The sequence below is a fragment of the Eleutherodactylus coqui genome, unplaced genomic scaffold (assembly GCF_035609145.1).
Source record: "Eleutherodactylus coqui strain aEleCoq1 unplaced genomic scaffold, aEleCoq1.hap1 HAP1_SCAFFOLD_195, whole genome shotgun sequence".
NCBI lineage: Eukaryota > Metazoa > Chordata > Amphibia > Anura > Eleutherodactylidae > Eleutherodactylus > Eleutherodactylus coqui.
In genome coordinates this window covers 92,099-107,218 of record NW_027102227.1, presented here as the reverse complement: position 1 = coordinate 107,218, position 15,120 = coordinate 92,099, and the positions used below count along the sequence as shown (strand labels likewise).

The 15,120-nt window shown below is 56.7% G+C and overlaps 76 pseudogenes; all 76 read left to right on the top strand.

Annotated features, from left to right (window-relative positions):
- Window positions 1–18: 18 nt before the first annotated feature.
- Window positions 19–137, top strand: LOC136600211 (5S ribosomal RNA; annotated as a pseudogene).
- Window positions 138–217: 80 nt separating this feature from the next.
- LOC136600258 (5S ribosomal RNA) lies at window positions 218–336 on the top strand (annotated as a pseudogene).
- An 80-nt stretch (window positions 337–416) lies between these two features.
- On the top strand, window positions 417–535 carry LOC136600119 (5S ribosomal RNA; annotated as a pseudogene).
- An 80-nt stretch (window positions 536–615) lies between these two features.
- LOC136600407 (5S ribosomal RNA) lies at window positions 616–734 on the top strand (annotated as a pseudogene).
- Window positions 735–814: 80 nt separating this feature from the next.
- Window positions 815–933, top strand: LOC136600304 (5S ribosomal RNA; annotated as a pseudogene).
- An 80-nt stretch (window positions 934–1,013) lies between these two features.
- On the top strand, window positions 1,014–1,132 carry LOC136600759 (5S ribosomal RNA; annotated as a pseudogene).
- An 80-nt stretch (window positions 1,133–1,212) lies between these two features.
- LOC136600293 (5S ribosomal RNA) lies at window positions 1,213–1,331 on the top strand (annotated as a pseudogene).
- Window positions 1,332–1,411: 80 nt separating this feature from the next.
- LOC136600424 (5S ribosomal RNA) lies at window positions 1,412–1,530 on the top strand (annotated as a pseudogene).
- Window positions 1,531–1,610: 80 nt separating this feature from the next.
- Window positions 1,611–1,729, top strand: LOC136600757 (5S ribosomal RNA; annotated as a pseudogene).
- Window positions 1,730–1,809: 80 nt separating this feature from the next.
- Window positions 1,810–1,928, top strand: LOC136600257 (5S ribosomal RNA; annotated as a pseudogene).
- Window positions 1,929–2,008: 80 nt separating this feature from the next.
- Window positions 2,009–2,127, top strand: LOC136600756 (5S ribosomal RNA; annotated as a pseudogene).
- Window positions 2,128–2,207: 80 nt separating this feature from the next.
- Window positions 2,208–2,326, top strand: LOC136599911 (5S ribosomal RNA; annotated as a pseudogene).
- An 80-nt stretch (window positions 2,327–2,406) lies between these two features.
- Window positions 2,407–2,525, top strand: LOC136600755 (5S ribosomal RNA; annotated as a pseudogene).
- An 80-nt stretch (window positions 2,526–2,605) lies between these two features.
- LOC136600102 (5S ribosomal RNA) lies at window positions 2,606–2,724 on the top strand (annotated as a pseudogene).
- Window positions 2,725–2,804: 80 nt separating this feature from the next.
- LOC136600021 (5S ribosomal RNA) lies at window positions 2,805–2,923 on the top strand (annotated as a pseudogene).
- An 80-nt stretch (window positions 2,924–3,003) lies between these two features.
- Window positions 3,004–3,122, top strand: LOC136600210 (5S ribosomal RNA; annotated as a pseudogene).
- Window positions 3,123–3,202: 80 nt separating this feature from the next.
- Window positions 3,203–3,321, top strand: LOC136600256 (5S ribosomal RNA; annotated as a pseudogene).
- Window positions 3,322–3,401: 80 nt separating this feature from the next.
- LOC136600116 (5S ribosomal RNA) lies at window positions 3,402–3,520 on the top strand (annotated as a pseudogene).
- An 80-nt stretch (window positions 3,521–3,600) lies between these two features.
- LOC136600406 (5S ribosomal RNA) lies at window positions 3,601–3,719 on the top strand (annotated as a pseudogene).
- Window positions 3,720–3,799: 80 nt separating this feature from the next.
- Window positions 3,800–3,918, top strand: LOC136600182 (5S ribosomal RNA; annotated as a pseudogene).
- Window positions 3,919–3,998: 80 nt separating this feature from the next.
- Window positions 3,999–4,117, top strand: LOC136600422 (5S ribosomal RNA; annotated as a pseudogene).
- An 80-nt stretch (window positions 4,118–4,197) lies between these two features.
- LOC136600754 (5S ribosomal RNA) lies at window positions 4,198–4,316 on the top strand (annotated as a pseudogene).
- Window positions 4,317–4,396: 80 nt separating this feature from the next.
- Window positions 4,397–4,515, top strand: LOC136599938 (5S ribosomal RNA; annotated as a pseudogene).
- Window positions 4,516–4,595: 80 nt separating this feature from the next.
- LOC136600753 (5S ribosomal RNA) lies at window positions 4,596–4,714 on the top strand (annotated as a pseudogene).
- Window positions 4,715–4,794: 80 nt separating this feature from the next.
- Window positions 4,795–4,913, top strand: LOC136600386 (5S ribosomal RNA; annotated as a pseudogene).
- Window positions 4,914–4,993: 80 nt separating this feature from the next.
- On the top strand, window positions 4,994–5,112 carry LOC136600066 (5S ribosomal RNA; annotated as a pseudogene).
- Window positions 5,113–5,192: 80 nt separating this feature from the next.
- Window positions 5,193–5,311, top strand: LOC136600083 (5S ribosomal RNA; annotated as a pseudogene).
- Window positions 5,312–5,391: 80 nt separating this feature from the next.
- Window positions 5,392–5,510, top strand: LOC136600752 (5S ribosomal RNA; annotated as a pseudogene).
- An 80-nt stretch (window positions 5,511–5,590) lies between these two features.
- Window positions 5,591–5,709, top strand: LOC136599993 (5S ribosomal RNA; annotated as a pseudogene).
- An 80-nt stretch (window positions 5,710–5,789) lies between these two features.
- LOC136600751 (5S ribosomal RNA) lies at window positions 5,790–5,908 on the top strand (annotated as a pseudogene).
- An 80-nt stretch (window positions 5,909–5,988) lies between these two features.
- Window positions 5,989–6,107, top strand: LOC136600750 (5S ribosomal RNA; annotated as a pseudogene).
- An 80-nt stretch (window positions 6,108–6,187) lies between these two features.
- LOC136600018 (5S ribosomal RNA) lies at window positions 6,188–6,306 on the top strand (annotated as a pseudogene).
- Window positions 6,307–6,386: 80 nt separating this feature from the next.
- On the top strand, window positions 6,387–6,505 carry LOC136600209 (5S ribosomal RNA; annotated as a pseudogene).
- An 80-nt stretch (window positions 6,506–6,585) lies between these two features.
- LOC136600748 (5S ribosomal RNA) lies at window positions 6,586–6,704 on the top strand (annotated as a pseudogene).
- An 80-nt stretch (window positions 6,705–6,784) lies between these two features.
- On the top strand, window positions 6,785–6,903 carry LOC136600746 (5S ribosomal RNA; annotated as a pseudogene).
- An 80-nt stretch (window positions 6,904–6,983) lies between these two features.
- LOC136600292 (5S ribosomal RNA) lies at window positions 6,984–7,102 on the top strand (annotated as a pseudogene).
- Window positions 7,103–7,182: 80 nt separating this feature from the next.
- Window positions 7,183–7,301, top strand: LOC136600181 (5S ribosomal RNA; annotated as a pseudogene).
- An 80-nt stretch (window positions 7,302–7,381) lies between these two features.
- LOC136600385 (5S ribosomal RNA) lies at window positions 7,382–7,500 on the top strand (annotated as a pseudogene).
- Window positions 7,501–7,580: 80 nt separating this feature from the next.
- LOC136600065 (5S ribosomal RNA) lies at window positions 7,581–7,699 on the top strand (annotated as a pseudogene).
- Window positions 7,700–7,779: 80 nt separating this feature from the next.
- Window positions 7,780–7,898, top strand: LOC136600082 (5S ribosomal RNA; annotated as a pseudogene).
- Window positions 7,899–7,978: 80 nt separating this feature from the next.
- Window positions 7,979–8,097, top strand: LOC136600745 (5S ribosomal RNA; annotated as a pseudogene).
- Window positions 8,098–8,177: 80 nt separating this feature from the next.
- LOC136600744 (5S ribosomal RNA) lies at window positions 8,178–8,296 on the top strand (annotated as a pseudogene).
- Window positions 8,297–8,376: 80 nt separating this feature from the next.
- On the top strand, window positions 8,377–8,495 carry LOC136600743 (5S ribosomal RNA; annotated as a pseudogene).
- Window positions 8,496–8,575: 80 nt separating this feature from the next.
- Window positions 8,576–8,694, top strand: LOC136600742 (5S ribosomal RNA; annotated as a pseudogene).
- An 80-nt stretch (window positions 8,695–8,774) lies between these two features.
- Window positions 8,775–8,893, top strand: LOC136600017 (5S ribosomal RNA; annotated as a pseudogene).
- An 80-nt stretch (window positions 8,894–8,973) lies between these two features.
- LOC136600208 (5S ribosomal RNA) lies at window positions 8,974–9,092 on the top strand (annotated as a pseudogene).
- An 80-nt stretch (window positions 9,093–9,172) lies between these two features.
- On the top strand, window positions 9,173–9,291 carry LOC136600741 (5S ribosomal RNA; annotated as a pseudogene).
- An 80-nt stretch (window positions 9,292–9,371) lies between these two features.
- Window positions 9,372–9,490, top strand: LOC136600740 (5S ribosomal RNA; annotated as a pseudogene).
- Window positions 9,491–9,570: 80 nt separating this feature from the next.
- LOC136600291 (5S ribosomal RNA) lies at window positions 9,571–9,689 on the top strand (annotated as a pseudogene).
- Window positions 9,690–9,769: 80 nt separating this feature from the next.
- On the top strand, window positions 9,770–9,888 carry LOC136600180 (5S ribosomal RNA; annotated as a pseudogene).
- An 80-nt stretch (window positions 9,889–9,968) lies between these two features.
- LOC136600739 (5S ribosomal RNA) lies at window positions 9,969–10,087 on the top strand (annotated as a pseudogene).
- An 80-nt stretch (window positions 10,088–10,167) lies between these two features.
- LOC136600738 (5S ribosomal RNA) lies at window positions 10,168–10,286 on the top strand (annotated as a pseudogene).
- Window positions 10,287–10,366: 80 nt separating this feature from the next.
- LOC136600895 (5S ribosomal RNA) lies at window positions 10,367–10,485 on the top strand (annotated as a pseudogene).
- Window positions 10,486–10,565: 80 nt separating this feature from the next.
- LOC136600159 (5S ribosomal RNA) lies at window positions 10,566–10,684 on the top strand (annotated as a pseudogene).
- An 80-nt stretch (window positions 10,685–10,764) lies between these two features.
- On the top strand, window positions 10,765–10,883 carry LOC136600735 (5S ribosomal RNA; annotated as a pseudogene).
- Window positions 10,884–10,963: 80 nt separating this feature from the next.
- On the top strand, window positions 10,964–11,082 carry LOC136600384 (5S ribosomal RNA; annotated as a pseudogene).
- An 80-nt stretch (window positions 11,083–11,162) lies between these two features.
- LOC136600734 (5S ribosomal RNA) lies at window positions 11,163–11,281 on the top strand (annotated as a pseudogene).
- An 80-nt stretch (window positions 11,282–11,361) lies between these two features.
- Window positions 11,362–11,480, top strand: LOC136600733 (5S ribosomal RNA; annotated as a pseudogene).
- Window positions 11,481–11,560: 80 nt separating this feature from the next.
- LOC136599937 (5S ribosomal RNA) lies at window positions 11,561–11,679 on the top strand (annotated as a pseudogene).
- An 80-nt stretch (window positions 11,680–11,759) lies between these two features.
- Window positions 11,760–11,878, top strand: LOC136600732 (5S ribosomal RNA; annotated as a pseudogene).
- Window positions 11,879–11,958: 80 nt separating this feature from the next.
- Window positions 11,959–12,077, top strand: LOC136600382 (5S ribosomal RNA; annotated as a pseudogene).
- An 80-nt stretch (window positions 12,078–12,157) lies between these two features.
- LOC136600064 (5S ribosomal RNA) lies at window positions 12,158–12,276 on the top strand (annotated as a pseudogene).
- Window positions 12,277–12,356: 80 nt separating this feature from the next.
- Window positions 12,357–12,475, top strand: LOC136600080 (5S ribosomal RNA; annotated as a pseudogene).
- Window positions 12,476–12,555: 80 nt separating this feature from the next.
- LOC136600731 (5S ribosomal RNA) lies at window positions 12,556–12,674 on the top strand (annotated as a pseudogene).
- Window positions 12,675–12,754: 80 nt separating this feature from the next.
- On the top strand, window positions 12,755–12,873 carry LOC136599992 (5S ribosomal RNA; annotated as a pseudogene).
- An 80-nt stretch (window positions 12,874–12,953) lies between these two features.
- On the top strand, window positions 12,954–13,072 carry LOC136600730 (5S ribosomal RNA; annotated as a pseudogene).
- Window positions 13,073–13,152: 80 nt separating this feature from the next.
- On the top strand, window positions 13,153–13,271 carry LOC136600729 (5S ribosomal RNA; annotated as a pseudogene).
- Window positions 13,272–13,351: 80 nt separating this feature from the next.
- On the top strand, window positions 13,352–13,470 carry LOC136600016 (5S ribosomal RNA; annotated as a pseudogene).
- Window positions 13,471–13,550: 80 nt separating this feature from the next.
- LOC136600207 (5S ribosomal RNA) lies at window positions 13,551–13,669 on the top strand (annotated as a pseudogene).
- An 80-nt stretch (window positions 13,670–13,749) lies between these two features.
- LOC136600728 (5S ribosomal RNA) lies at window positions 13,750–13,868 on the top strand (annotated as a pseudogene).
- An 80-nt stretch (window positions 13,869–13,948) lies between these two features.
- LOC136600727 (5S ribosomal RNA) lies at window positions 13,949–14,067 on the top strand (annotated as a pseudogene).
- An 80-nt stretch (window positions 14,068–14,147) lies between these two features.
- On the top strand, window positions 14,148–14,266 carry LOC136600290 (5S ribosomal RNA; annotated as a pseudogene).
- An 80-nt stretch (window positions 14,267–14,346) lies between these two features.
- LOC136600179 (5S ribosomal RNA) lies at window positions 14,347–14,465 on the top strand (annotated as a pseudogene).
- An 80-nt stretch (window positions 14,466–14,545) lies between these two features.
- LOC136600381 (5S ribosomal RNA) lies at window positions 14,546–14,664 on the top strand (annotated as a pseudogene).
- An 80-nt stretch (window positions 14,665–14,744) lies between these two features.
- Window positions 14,745–14,863, top strand: LOC136600061 (5S ribosomal RNA; annotated as a pseudogene).
- An 80-nt stretch (window positions 14,864–14,943) lies between these two features.
- Window positions 14,944–15,062, top strand: LOC136600079 (5S ribosomal RNA; annotated as a pseudogene).
- The last annotated feature ends 58 nt before the right edge of the window (window positions 15,063–15,120 follow it).

The following is a 15,120-nucleotide window of genomic DNA, read 5'->3' as shown; positions in this document are numbered from 1 at the left end:
AGGAAAGGAGGAGGAGCTGTCAACGGGCATTCTAAGCTGAATGTGCCTGCTCTCGTCAGATTGCGGCCGCCAGCCAGCTTGAGGCCTGGCAAGTACCAGTATGGGTGACCGGCTGGGAATCCCAGGTCCCGTTGACTTTTAAGGCCGTGAGTAGGTTTCTTTCCTTTTCGGAGGTGCGTTCGCACTGCAGAAAGCCCATAGGAAAGGAGGAGGAGCTGTCAACGGGCATTCTAAGCTGAATGTGCCTGCTCTCGTCAGATCGCGGCCGCCAGCCAGCTTGAGGCCTGGCAAGTACCAGTATGGGTGACCGGCTGGGAATCCCAGGTCCCGCTGACTTTTAAGGCCGTGAGTAGGTTGCTTTCCTTTTCGGAGGTGCGTTCGCACTGCAGAAAGCCCATAGGAAAGGAGGAGGAGCTGTCAACGGGCATTCTAAGCTGAATGTGCCTGCTCTCGTCAGATCGCGGCCGCCAGCCAGCTTGAGGCCTGGCAAGTACCAGTATGGGTGACTGGCTGGGAATCCCAGGTCCCGTTGACTTTTAAGGCCGTGAGTAGGTTTCTTTCTGTTTCGGAGGTGCGTTCGCACTGCAGAAAGCCCATAGGAAAGGAGGAGGAGCTGTCAACTGGCATTCTAAGCTGAATGTGCCTGCTCTCGTCAGATCGCGGCCGCCAGCCAGCTTGAGGCCTGGCAAGTACCAGTATGGGTGACCGGCTGGGAATCCCAGGTCCCGTTGACTTTTAAGGCCGTGAGTAGGTTTCTTTCCTTTTCGGAGGTGCGTTCGCACTGCAGAAAGCCCATAGGAAAGGAGGAGGAGCTGTCAACGGGCATTCTAAGCTGAATGTGCCTGCTCTCGTCAGATCGCGGCCGCCAGCCAGCTTGAGGCCTGGCAAGTACCAGTATAGGTGACCGGCTGGGAATCCCAGGTCCCGTTGACTTTTAAGGCCGTGAGTAGGTTTCTTTCCGTTTCGGAGGTGCGTTCGCACTGCAGAAAGCCCATAGGAAAGGAGGAGGAGCTGTCAACGGGCATTCTAAGCTGAATGTGCCTGCTCTCGTCAGATCGCGGCCGCCAGCCAGCTTGAGGCCTGGCAAGTACCAGTATGGGTGACCGGCTGGGAATCCCAGGTCCCGTTGACTTTTAAGGCCGTGAGTAGGTTGCTTTCCTTTTCGGAGGTGCGTTCGCACTGCAGAAAGCCCATAGGAAAGGAGGAGGAGCTGTCAACGGGCATTCTAAGCTGAATGTGCCTGCTCTTGTCAGATCGCGGCCGCCAGCCAGCTTGAGGCCTGGCAAGTACCAGTATGGGTGACCGGCTGGGAATCCCAGGTCCCGTTGACTTTTAAGGCCGTGAGTAGGTTGCTTTCCTTTTCGGAGGTGCGTTCGCACTGCAGAAAGCCCATAGGAAAGGAGGAGGAGCTGTCAACGGGCATTCTAAGCTGAATGTACCTGCTCTCGTCAGATCGTGGCCGCCAGCCAGCTTGAGGCCTGGCAAGTACCAGTATGGGTGACCGGCTGGGAATCCCAGGTCCCATTGACTTTTAAGGCCGTGAGTAGGTATCTTTCCGTTTCGGATGTGCGTTCGCACTGCAGAAAGCCCATAGGAAAGGAGGAGGAGCTGTCAACGGGCATTCTAAGCTGAATGTGCCTGCTCTCGTCAGATCGCGGCCGCCAGCCAGCTTGAGGCCTGGCAAGTACCAGTATGGGTGACCGGCTGGGAATCCCAGGTCCCGTTGACTTTTAAGGCCGTGAGTAGGTTTCTTTCCTTTTCGGAGGTGCGTTCGCACTGCAGAAAGCCCATAGGAAAGGAGGAGGAGCTGTCAACGGGCATTCTAAGCTGAATGTGCCTGCTCTCGTCAGATCGCGGCCGCCAGCCAGCTTGAGGCCTGGCAAGTACCAGTATGGGTGACCGGCTGGGAATCCCAGGTCCCGCTGACTTTTAAGGCCGTGAGTAGGTTGCTTTCCTTTTCGGAGGTGCGTTCGCACTGCAGAAAGCCCATAGGAAAGGAGGAGGAGCTGTCAACGGGCATTCTAAGCTGAATGTGCCTGCTCTCGTCAGATCGCGGCCGCCAGCCAGCTTGAGGCCTGGCAAGTACCAGTATGGGTGACCGGCTGGGAATCCCAGGTCCCGTTGACTTTTAAGGCCGTGAGTAGGTTTCTTTCCGTTTCGGAGGTGCGTTCGCACTGCAGAAAGCCCATAGGAAAGGAGGAGGAGCTGTCAACGGGCATTCTAAGCTGAATGTGCCTGCTCTCGTCAGATCGCGGCCGCCAGCCAGCTTGAGGCCTGGCAAGTACCAGTGTGGGTGACCGGCTGGGAATCCCAGGTCCCGTTGACTTTTAAGGCCGTGAGTAGGTTTCTTTCCGTTTCGGAGGTGCGTTCGCACTGCAGAAAGCCCATAGGAAAGGAGGAGGAGCTGTCAACGGGCATTCTAAGCTGAATGTGCCTGCTCTCGTCAGATCGCGGCCGCCAGCCAGCTTGAGGCCTGGCAAGTACCAGTATGGGTGACCGGCTGGGAATCCCAGGTCCCGTTGACTTTTAAGGCCGTGAGTAGGTTTCTTTCCTTTTCGGAGGTGCGTTCGCACTGCAGAAAGCCCATAGGAAAGGAGGAGGAGCTGTCAACGGGCGTTCTAAGCTGAATGTGCCTGCTCTCGTCAGATCGCGGCCGCCAGCCAGCTTGAGGCCTGGCAAGTACCAGTATGGGTGACCGGCTGGGAATCCCAGGTCCCGTTGACTTTTAAGGCCGTGAGTAGGTTGCTTTCCTTTTCGGAGGTGCGTTCGCACTGCAGAAAGCCCATAGGAAAGGAGGAGGAGCTGTCAACGGGCATTCTAAGCTGAATGTACCTGCTCTCGTCAGATCGCGGCCGCCAGCCAGCTTGAGGCCTGGCAAGTACCAGTATGGGTGACCGGCTGGGAATCCCAGGTCCCATTGACTTTTAAGGCCGTGAGTAGGTTTCTTTCCGTTTCGGAGGTGCGTTCGCACTGCAGAAAGCCCATAGGAAAGGAGGAGGAGCTGTCAACGGGCATTCTAAGCTGAATGTGCCTGCTCTCGTCAGATTGCGGCCGCCAGCCAGCTTGAGGCCTGGCAAGTACCAGTATGGGTGACCGGCTGGGAATCCCAGGTCCCGTTGACTTTTAAGGCCGTGAGTAGGTTTCTTTCCTTTTCGGAGGTGCGTTCGCACTGCAGAAAGCCCATAGGAAAGGAGGAGGAGCTGTCAACGGGCATTCTAAGCTGAATGTGCCTGCTCTCGTCAGATCGCGGCCGCCAGCCAGCTTGAGGCCTGGCAAGTACCAGTATGGGTGACCGGCTGGGAATCCCAGGTCCCGCTGACTTTTAAGGCCGTGAGTAGGTTGCTTTCCTTTTCGGAGGTGCGTTCGCACTGCAGAAAGCCCATAGGAAAGGAGGAGGAGCTGTCAACGGGCATTCTAAGCTGAATGTGCCTGCTCTCGTCAGATCGCGGCCGCCAGCCAGCTTGAGGCCTGGCAAGTACCAGTATGGGTGACTGGCTGGGAATCCCAGGTCCCGTTGACTTTTAAGGCCGTGAGTAGGTTTCTTTCTGTTTCGGAGGTGCGTTCGCACTGCAGAAAGCCCATAGGAAAGGAGGAGGAGCTGTCAACTGGCATTCTAAGCTGAATGTGCCTGCTCTCGTCAGATCGCGGCCGCCAGCCAGCTTGAGGCCTGGCAAGTACCAGTATGGGTGACCGGCTGGGAATCCCAGGTCCCGTTGACTTTTAAGGCCGTGAGTAGGTTGCTTTCCTTTTCGGAGGTGCGTTCGCACTGCAGAAAGCCCATAGGAAAGGAGGAGGAGCTGTCAACGGGCATTCTAAGCTGAATGTGCCTGCTCTCGTCAGATCGTGGCCGCCAGCCAGCTTGAGGCCTGGCAAGTACCAGTATGGGTGACCGGCTGGGAATCCCAGGTCCCGTTGACTTTTAAGGCCGTGAGTAGGTTGCTTTCCTTTTCGGAGGTGCGTTCGCACTGCAGAAAGCCCATAGGAAAGGAGGAGGAGCTGTCAACGGGCATTCTAAGCTGAATGTACCTGCTCTCGTCAGATCGTGGCCGCCAGCCAGCTTGAGGCCTGGCAAGTACCAGTATGGGTGACCGGCTGGGAATCCCAGGTCCCATTGACTTTTAAGGCCGTGAGTAGGTTTCTTTCCGTTTCGGAGGTGCGTTCGCACTGCAGAAAGCCCATAGGAAAGGAGGAGGAGCTGTCAACGGGCATTCTAAGCTGAATGTGCCTGCTCTCGTCAGATCGCGGCCGCCAGCCAGCTTGAGGCCTGGCAAGTACCAGTATGGGTGACCGGCTGGGAATCCCAGGTCCCGTTGACTTTTAAGGCCGTGAGTAGGTTTCTTTCCTTTTCGGAGGTGCGTTCGCACTGCAGAAAGCCCATAGGAAAGGAGGAGGAGCTGTCAACGGGCATTCTTAGCTGAATGTGCCTGCTCTCGTCAGATCGCGGCCGCCAGCCAGCTTGAGGCCTGGCAAGTACCAGTATGGGTGACCGGCTGGGAATCCCAGGTCCCGTTGACTTTTAAGGCCGTGAGTAGGTTGCTTTCCTTTTCGGAGGTGCGTTCGCACTGCAGAAAGCCCATAGGAAAGGAGGAGGAGCTGTCAACGGGCATTCTAAGCTGAATGTGCCTGCTCTCGTCAGATCGCGGCCGCCAGCCAGCTTGAGGCCTGGCAAGTACCAGTATGGGTGACCGGCTGGGAATCCCAGGTCCCGTTGACTTTTAAGGCCGTGAGTAGGTTTCTTTCCTTTTCGGAAGTGCGTTCGCACTGCAGAAAGCCCATAGGAAAGGAGGAGGAGCTGTCAACGGGCATTCTAAGCTGAATGTGCCTGCTCTCGTCAGATCGCGGCCGCCAGCCAGCTTGAGGCCTGGCAAGTACCAGTATGGGTGACCGGCTGGGAATCCCAGGTCCAGTTGACTTTTAAGGCCGTGAGTAGGTTTCTTTCCTTTTCGGAGGTGCGTTCGCACTGCAGAAAGCCCATAGGAAAGGAGGAGGAGCTGTCAACGGGCAATCTAAGCTGAATGTGCCTGCTCTCGTCAGATCGCGGCCGCCAGCCAGCTTGAGGCCTGGCAAGTACCAGTATGGGTGACCGGCTGGGAATCCCAGGTCCCGTTGACTTTTAAGGCCGTGAGTAGGTTTCTTTCCTTTTCGGAAGTGCGTTCGCACTGCAGAAAGCCCATAGGAAAGGAGGAGGAGCTATCAACGGGCATTCTAAGCTGAATGTGCCTGCTCTCGTCAGATCGCGGCCGCCAGCCAGCTTGAGGCCTGGCAAGTACCAGTATGGGTGACCGGCTGGGAATCCCAGGTCCCGTTGACTTTTAAGGCCGTGAGTAGGTTGCTTTCCTTTTCGGAGGTGCGTTCGCACTGCAGAAAGCCCATAGGAAAGGAGGAGGAGCTGTCAACGGGCATTCTAAGCTGAATGTGCCTGCTCTCGTCAGATCGCGGCCGCCAGCCAGCTTGAGGCCTGGCAAGTACCAGTATGGGTGACCGGCTGGGAATCCCAGGTCCCGTTGACTTTTAAGGCCGTGAGTAGGTTTCTTTCTGTTTCGGAGGTGCGTTCGCACTGCAGAAAGCCCATAGGAAAGGAGGAGGAGCTGTCAACGGGCATTCTAAGCTGAATGTGCCTGCTCTCGTCAGATCGCGGCCGCCAGCCAGCTTGAGGCCTGGCAAGTACCAGAATGGGTGACCGGCTGGGAATCACAGGTCCCGTTGACTTTTAAGGCCGTGAGTAGGTTGCTTTCCTTTTCGGAGGTGCGTTCGCACTGCAGAAAGCCCATAGGAAAGGAGGAGGAGCTGTCAACGGGCATTCTAAGCTGAATGTGCCTGCTCTCGTCAGATCGCGGCCGCCAGCCAGCTTGAGGCCTGGCAAGTACCAGTATGGGTGACCGGCTGGGAATCCCAGGTCCCGTTGACTTTTAAGGCCGTGAGTAGGTTTCTTTCCTTTTCGGAGGTGCGTTCGCACTGCAGAAAGCCCATAGGAAAGGAGGAGGAGCTGTCAACGGGCATTCTAAGCTGAATGTGCCTGCTCTCGTCAGATCGCGGCCGCCAGCCAGCTTGAGGCCTGGCAAGTACCAGTATGGGTGACCGGCTGGGAATCCCAGGTCCCGTTGACTTTTAAGGCCGTGAGTAGGTTGCTTTCCTTTTCGGAGGTGCGTTCGCACTGCAGAAAGCCCATAGGAAAGGAGGAGGAGCTGTCAACGGGCATTCTAAGCTGAATGTACCTGCTCTCGTCAGATCGCGGCCGCCAGCCAGCTTGAGGCCTGGCAAGTACCAGTATGGGTGACCGGCTGGGAATCCCAGGTCCCATTGACTTTTAAGGCCGTGAGTAGGTTTCTTTCCGTTTCGGAGGTGCGTTCGCACTGCAGAAAGCCCATAGGAAAGGAGGAGGAGCTGTCAACGGGCATTCTAAGCTGAATGTGCCTGCTCTCGTCAGATTGCGGCCGCCAGCCAGCTTGAGGCCTGGCAAGTACCAGTATGGGTGACCGGCTGGGAATCCCAGGTCCCGTTGACTTTTAAGGCCGTGAGTAGGTTTCTTTCCTTTTCGGAGGTGCGTTCGCACTGCAGAAAGCCCATAGGAAAGGAGGAGGAGCTGTCAACGGGCATTCTAAGCTGAATGTGCCTGCTCTCGTCAGATCGCGGCCGCCAGCCAGCTTGAGGCCTGGCAAGTACCAGTATGGGTGACCGGCTGGGAATCCCAGGTCCCGTTGACTTTTATGGCCGTGAGTAGGTTGCTTTCCTTTTCGGAGGTGCGTTCGCACTGCAGAAAGCCCATAGGAAAGGAGGAGGAGCTGTCAACGGGCATTCTAAGCTGAATGTGCCTGCTCTCGTCAGATCGCGGCCGCCAGCCAGCTTGAGGCCTGGCAAGTACCAGTATGGGTGACCGGCTGGGAATCCCAGGTCCCGTTGACTTTTAAGGCCGTGAGTAGGTTTCTTTCCTTTTCGGAAGTGCGTTCGCACTGCAGAAAGCCCATAGGAAAGGAGGAGGAGCTGTCAACGGGCATTCTAAGCTGAATGTGCCTGCTCTTGTCAGATCGCGGCCGCCAGCCAGCTTGAGGCCTGGCAAGTACCAGTATGGGTGACCGGCTGGGAATCCCAGGTCCCGTTGACTTTTAAGGCCGTGAGTAGGTTTCTTTCCTTTTCGGAGGTGCGTTCGCACTGCAGAAAGCCCATAGGAAAGGAGGAGGAGCTGTCAACGGGCATTCTAAGCTGAATGTGCCTGCTCTCGTCAGATCGTGGCCGCCAGCCAGCTTGAGGCCTGGCAAGTACCAGTATGGGTGACCGGCTGGGAATCCCAGGTCCCGTTGACTTTTAAGGCCGTGAGTAGGTTTCTTTCCGTTTCGGAGGTGCGTTCGCACTGCAGAAAGCCCATAGGAAAGGAGGAGGAGCTGTCAACGGGCATTCTAAGCTGAATGTGCCTGCTCTCGTCAGATCGCGGCCGCCAGCCAGCTTGAGGCCTGGCAAGTACCAGTATGGGTGACCGGCTGGGAATCCCAGGTCCAGTTGACTTTTAAGGCCGTGAGTAGGTTTCTTTCCTTTTCGGAGGTGCGTTCGCACTGCAGAAAGCCCATAGGAAAGGAGGAGGAGCTGTCAACGGGCAATCTAAGCTGAATGTGCCTGCTCTCGTCAGATCGCGGCCGCCAGCCAGCTTGAGGCCTGGCAAGTACCAGTATGGGTGACCGGCTGGGAATCCCAGGTCCCGTTGACTTTTAAGGCCGTGAGTAGGTTTCTTTCCTTTTCGGAAGTGCGTTCGCACTGCAGAAAGCCCATAGGAAAGGAGGAGGAGCTATCAACGGGCATTCTAAGCTGAATGTGCCTGCTCTCGTCAGATCGCGGCCGCCAGCCAGCTTGAGGCCTGGCAAGTACCAGTATGGGTGACCGGCTGGGAATCCCAGGTCCCGTTGACTTTTAAGGCCGTGAGTAGGTTGCTTTCCTTTTCGGAGGTGCGTTCGCACTGCAGAAAGCCCATAGGAAAGGAGGAGGAGCTGTCAACGGGCATTCTAAGCTGAATGTGCCTGCTCTCGTCAGATCGCGGCCGCCAGCCAGCTTGAGGCCTGGCAAGTACCAGTATGGGTGACCGGCTGGGAATCCCAGGTCCCGTTGACTTTTAAGGCCGTGAGTAGGTTTCTTTCTGTTTCGGAGGTGCGTTCGCACTGCAGAAAGCCCATAGGAAAGGAGGAGGAGCTGTCAACGGGCATTCTAAGCTGAATGTGCCTGCTCTCGTCAGATCGCGGCCGCCAGCCAGCTTGAGGCCTGGCAAGTACCAGTATGGGTGACCGGCTGGGAATCCCAGGTCCCGTTGACTTTTAAGGCCGTGAGTAGGTTGCTTTCCTTTTCGGAGGTGCGTTCGCACTGCAGAAAGCCCATAGGAAAGGAGGAGGAGCTGTCAACGGGCATTCTAAGCTGAATGTGCCTGCTCTCGTCAGATCGCGGCCGCCAGCCAGCTTGAGGCCTGGCAAGTACCAGTATGGGTGACCGGCTGGGAATCCCAGGTCCCGTTGACTTTTAAGGCCGTGAGTAGGTTTCTTTCCTTTTCGGAGGTGCGTTCGCACTGCAGAAAGCCCATAGGAAAGGAGGAGGAGCTGTCAACGGGCATTCTAAGCTGAATGTGCCTGCTCTCGTCAGATCGCGGCCGCCAGCCAGCTTGAGGCCTGGCAAGTACCAGTATGGGTGACCGGCTGGGAATCCCAGGTCCCGTTGACTTTTAAGGCCGTGAGTAGGTTGCTTTCCTTTTCGGAGGTGCGTTCGCACTGCAGAAAGCCCATAGGAAAGGAGGAGGAGCTGTCAACGGGCATTCTAAGCTGAATGTACCTGCTCTCGTCAGATCGCGGCCGCCAGCCAGCTTGAGGCCTGGCAAGTACCAGTATGGGTGACCGGCTGGGAATCCCAGGTCCCATTGACTTTTAAGGCCGTGAGTAGGTTTCTTTCCGTTTCGGAGGTGCGTTCGCACTGCAGAAAGCCCATAGGAAAGGAGGAGGAGCTGTCAACGGGCATTCTAAGCTGAATGTGCCTGCTCTCGTCAGATTGCGGCCGCCAGCCAGCTTGAGGCCTGGCAAGTACCAGTATGGGTGACCGGCTGGGAATCCCAGGTCCCGTTGACTTTTAAGGCCGTGAGTAGGTTTCTTTCCTTTTCGGAGGTGCGTTCGCACTGCAGAAAGCCCATAGGAAAGGAGGAGGAGCTGTCAACGGGCATTCTAAGCTGAATGTGCCTGCTCTCGTCAGATCGCGGCCGCCAGCCAGCTTGAGGCCTGGCAAGTACCAGTATGGGTGACCGGCTGGGAATCCCAGGTCCCGTTGACTTTTATGGCCGTGAGTAGGTTGCTTTCCTTTTCGGAGGTGCGTTCGCACTGCAGAAAGCCCATAGGAAAGGAGGAGGAGCTGTCAACGGGCATTCTAAGCTGAATGTGCCTGCTCTCGTCAGATCGCGGCCGCCAGCCAGCTTGAGGCCTGGCAAGTACCAGTATGGGTGACCGGCTGGGAATCCCAGGTCCCGTTGACTTTTAAGGCCGTGAGTAGGTTTCTTTCCTTTTCGGAAGTGCGTTCGCACTGCAGAAAGCCCATAGGAAAGGAGGAGGAGCTGTCAACGGGCATTCTAAGCTGAATGTGCCTGCTCTTGTCAGATCGCGGCCGCCAGCCAGCTTGAGGCCTGGCAAGTACCAGTATGGGTGACCGGCTGGGAATCCCAGGTCCCGTTGACTTTTAAGGCCGTGAGTAGGTTTCTTTCCTTTTCGGAGGTGCGTTCGCACTGCAGAAAGCCCATAGGAAAGGAGGAGGAGCTGTCAACGGGCATTCTAAGCTGAATGTGCCTGCTCTCGTCAGATCGTGGCCGCCAGCCAGCTTGAGGCCTGGCAAGTACCAGTATGGGTGACCGGCTGGGAATCCCAGGTCCCGTTGACTTTTAAGGCCGTGAGTAGGTTTCTTTCCGTTTCGGAGGTGCGTTCGCACTGCAGAAAGCCCATAGGAAAGGAGGAGGAGCTGTCAACGGGCATTCTAAGCTGAATGTGCCTGCTCTCGTCAGATCGCGGCCGCCAGCCAGCTTGAGGCCTGGCAAGTACCAGTATGGGTGACCGGCTGGGAATCCCAGGTCCCGTTGACTTTTAAGGCCGTGAGTAGGTTTCTTTCCTTTTCGGAGGTGCGTTCGCACTGCAGAAAGCCCATAGGAAAGGAGGAGGAGCTGTCAACGGGCATTCTAAGCTGAATGTGCCTGCTCTCGTCAGATCGCGGCCGCCAGCCAGCTTGAGGCCTGGCAAGTACCAGTATGGGTGACCGGCTGGGAATCCCAGGTCCCGTTGACTTTTAAGGCCGTGAGTAGGTTGCTTTCCTTTTCGGAGGTGCGTTCGCACTGCAGAAAGCCCATAGGAAAGGAGGAGGAGCTGTCAACGGGCATTCTAAGCTGAATGTACCTGCTCTCGTCAGATCGCGGCCGCCAGCCAGCTTGAGGCCTGGCAAGTACCAGTGTGGGTGACCGGCTGGGAATCCCAGGTCCCGTTGACTTTTAAGGCCGTGAGTAGGTTTCTTTCCTTTTCGGAGGTGCGTTCGCACTGCAGAAAGCCCATAGGAAAGGAGGAGGAGCTGTCAACGGGCATTCTAAACTGAATGTGCCTGCTCTCGTCAGATCGCGGCCGCCAGCCAGCTTGAGGCCTGGCAAGTACCAGTATGGGTGACCGGCTGGGAATCCCAGGTCCCGTTGACTTTTAAGGCCGTGAGTAGGTTGCTTTCCTTTTCGGAGGTGCGTTCGCACTGCAGAAAGCCCATAGGAAAGGAGGAGGAGCTGTCAACGGGCATTCTAAGCTGAATGTGCCTGCTCTCGTCAGATCGCGGCCGCCAGCCAGCTTGAGGCCTGGCAAGTACCAGTATGGGTGACCGGCTGGGAATCCCAGGTCCCGTTGACTTTTAAGGCCGTGAGTAGGTTTCTTTCCTTTTCGGAGGTGCGTTCGCACTGCAGAAAGCCCATAGGAAAGGAGGAGGAGCTGTCAACGGGCATTCTAAGCTGAATGTGCCTGCTCTCGTCAGATCGCGGCCGCCAGCCAGCTTGAGGCCTGGCAAGTACCAGTATGGGTGACCGGCTGGGAATCCCAGGTCCAGTTGACTTTTAAGGCCGTGAGTAGGTTGCTTTCCTTTTCGGAGGTGCGTTCGCACTGCAGAAAGCCCATAGGAAAGGAGGAGGAGCTGTCAACGGGCATTCTAAGCTGAATGTGCCTGCTCTCGTCAGATCGCGGCCGCCAGCCAGCTTGAGGCCTGGCAAGTACCAGTATGGGTGACCGGCTGGGAATCCCAGGTCCCGTTGACTTTTAAGGCCGTGAGTAGGTTTCTTTCCGTTTCGGAGGTGCGTTCGCACTGCAGAAAGCCCATAGGAAAGGAGGAGGAGCTGTCAACGGGCATTCTAAGCTGAATGTGCCTGCTCTCGTCAGATCGCGGCCGCCAGCCAGCTTGAGGCCTGGCAAGTACCAGTATGGGTGACCGGCTGGGAATCCCAGGTCCCGTTGACTTTTAAGGCCGTGAGTAGGTTTCTTTCCTTTTCGGAGGTGCGTTCGCACTGCAGAAAGCCCATAGGAAAGGAGGAGGAGCTGTCAACGGGCATTCTTAGCTGAATGTGCCTGCTCTCGTCAGATCGCGGCCGCCAGCCAGCTTGAGGCCTGGCAAGTACCAGTATGGGTGACCGGCTGGGAATCCCAGGTCCCGTTGACTTTTAAGGCCGTGAGTAGGTTGCTTTCCTTTTCGGAGGTGCGTTCGCACTGCAGAAAGCCCATAGGAAAGGAGGAGGAGCTGTCAACGGGCATTCTAAGCTGAATGTGCCTGCTCTCGTCAGATCGCGGCCGCCAGCCAGCTTGAGGCCTGGCAAGTACCAGTATGGGTGACCGGCTGGGAATCCCAGGTCCCGTTGACTTTTAAGGCCGTGAGTAGGTTTCTTTCCTTTTCGGAAGTGCGTTCGCACTGCAGAAAGCCCATAGGAAAGGAGGAGGAGCTGTCAACGGGCATTCTAAGCTGAATGTGCCTGCTCTCGTCAGATCGCGGCCGCCAGCCAGCTTGAGGCCTGGCAAGTACCAGTATGGGTGACCGGCTGGGAATCCCAGGTCCAGTTGACTTTTAAGGCCGTGAGTAGGTTTCTTTCCTTTTCGGAGGTGCGTTCGCACTGCAGAAAGCCCATAGGAAAGGAGGAGGAGCTGTCAACGGGCAATCTAAGCTGAATGTGCCTGCTCTCGTCAGATCGCGGCCGCCAGCCAGCTTGAGGCCTGGCAAGTACCAGTATGGGTGACCGGCTGGGAATCCCAGGTCCCGTTGACTTTTAAGGCCGTGAGTAGGTTTCTTTCCTTTTCGGAAGTGCGTTCGCACTGCAGAAAGCCCATAGGAAAGGAGGAGGAGCTATCAACGGGCATTCTAAGCTGAATGTGCCTGCTCTCGTCAGATCGCGGCCGCCAGCCAGCTTGAGGCCTGGCAAGTACCAGTATGGGTGACCGGCTGGGAATCCCAGGTCCCGTTGACTTTTAAGGCCGTGAGTAGGTTGCTTTCCTTTTCGGAGGTGCGTTCGCACTGCAGAAAGCCCATAGGAAAGGAGGAGGAGCTGTCAACGGGCATTCTAAGCTGAATGTGCCTGCTCTCGTCAGATCGCGGCCGCCAGCCAGCTTGAGGCCTGGCAAGTACCAGTATGGGTGACCGGCTGGGAATCCCAGGTCCCGTTGACTTTTAAGGCCGTGAGTAGGTTTCTTTCTGTTTCGGAGGTGCGTTCGCACTGCAGAAAGCCCATAGGAAAGGAGGAGGAGCTGTCAACGGGCATTCTAAGCTGAATGTGCCTGCTCTCGTCAGATCGCGGCCGCCAGCCAGCTTGAGGCCTGGCAAGTACCAGAATGGGTGACCGGCTGGGAATCACAGGTCCCGTTGACTTTTAAGGCCGTGAGTAGGTTGCTTTCCTTTTCGGAGGTGCGTTCGCACTGCAGAAAGCCCATAGGAAAGGAGGAGGAGCTGTCAACGGGCATTCTAAGCTGAATGTGCCTGCTCTCGTCAGATCGCGGCCGCCAGCCAGCTTGAGGCCTGGCAAGTACCAGTATGGGTGACCGGCTGGGAATCCCAGGTCCCGTTGACTTTTAAGGCCGTGAGTAGGTTTCTTTCCTTTTCGGAGGTGCGTTCGCACTGCAGAAAGCCCATAGGAAAGGAGGAGGAGCTGTCAACGGGCATTCTAAGCTGAATGTGCCTGCTCTCGTCAGATCGCGGCCGCCAGCCAGCTTGAGGCCTGGCAAGTACCAGTATGGGTGACCGGCTGGGAATCCCAGGTCCCGTTGACTTTTAAGGCCGTGAGTAGGTTGCTTTCCTTTTCGGAGGTGCGTTCGCACTGCAGAAAGCCCATAGGAAAGGAGGAGGAGCTGTCAACGGGCATTCTAAGCTGAATGTACCTGCTCTCGTCAGATCGCGGCCGCCAGCCAGCTTGAGGCCTGGCAAGTACCAGTATGGGTGACCGGCTGGGAATCCCAGGTCCCATTGACTTTTAAGGCCGTGAGTAGGTTTCTTTCCGTTTCGGAGGTGCGTTCGCACTGCAGAAAGCCCATAGGAAAGGAGGAGGAGCTGTCAACGGGCATTCTAAGCTGAATGTGCCTGCTCTCGTCAGATTGCGGCCGCCAGCCAGCTTGAGGCCTGGCAAGTACCAGTATGGGTGACCGGCTGGGAATCCCAGGTCCCGTTGACTTTTAAGGCCGTGAGTAGGTTTCTTTCCTTTTCGGAGGTGCGTTCGCACTGCAGAAAGCCCATAGGAAAGGAGGAGGAGCTGTCAACGGGCATTCTAAGCTGAATGTGCCTGCTCTCGTCAGATCGCGGCCGCCAGCCAGCTTGAGGCCTGGCAAGTACCAGTATGGGTGACCGGCTGGGAATCCCAGGTCCCGTTGACTTTTATGGCCGTGAGTAGGTTGCTTTCCTTTTCGGAGGTGCGTTCGCACTGCAGAAAGCCCATAGGAAAGGAGGAGGAGCTGTCAACGGGCATTCTAAGCTGAATGTGCCTGCTCTCGTCAGATCGCGGCCGCCAGCCAGCTTGAGGCCTGGCAAGTACCAGTATGGGTGACCGGCTGGGAATCCCAGGTCCCGTTGACTTTTAAGGCCGTGAGTAGGTTTCTTTCCTTTTCGGAAGTGCGTTCGCACTGCAGAAAGCCCATAGGAAAGGAGGAGGAGCTGTCAACGGGCATTCTAAGCTGAATGTGCCTGCTCTTGTCAGATCGCGGCCGCCAGCCAGCTTGAGGCCTGGCAAGTACCAGTATGGGTGACCGGCTGGGAATCCCAGGTCCCGTTGACTTTTAAGGCCGTGAGTAGGTTTCTTTCCTTTTCGGAGGTGCGTTCGCACTGCAGAAAGCCCATAGGAAAGGAGGAGCAGCTGTCAACGGGCATTCTAAGCTGAATGTGCCTGCTCTCGTCAGATCGTGGCCGCCAGCCAGCTTGAGGCCTGGCAAGTACCAGTATGGGTGACCGGCTGGGAATCCCAGGTCCCGTTGACTTTTAAGGCCGTGAGTAGGTTTCTTTCCGTTTCGGAGGTGCGTTCGCACTGCAGAAAGCCCATAGGAAAGGAGGAGGAGCTGTCAACGGGCATTCTAAGCTGAATGTGCCTGCTCTCGTCAGATCGCGGCCGCCAGCCAGCTTGAGGCCTGGCAAGTACCAGTATGGGTGACCGGCTGGGAATCCCAGGTCCAGTTGACTTTTAAGGCCGTGAGTAGGTTTCTTTCCTTTTCGGAGGTGCGTTCGCACTGCAGAAAGCCCATAGGAAAGGAGGAGGAGCTGTCAACGGGCAATCTAAGCTGAATGTGCCTGCTCTCGTCAGATCGCGGCCGCCAGCCAGCTTGAGGCCTGGCAAGTACCAGTATGGGTGACCGGCTGGGAATCCCAGGTCCCGTTGACTTTTAAGGCCGTGAGTAGGTTTCTTTCCTTTTCGGAAGTGCGTTCGCACTGCAGAAAGCCCATAGGAAAGGAGGAGGAGCTATCAACGGGCATTCTAAGCTGAATGTGCCTGCTCTCGTCAGATCGCGGCCGCCAGCCAGCTTGAGGCCTGGCAAGTACCAGTATGGGTGACCGGCTGGGAATCCCAGGTCCCGTTGACTTTTAAGGCCGTGAGTAGGTTGCTTTCCTTTTCGGAGGTGCGTTCGCACTGCAGAAAGC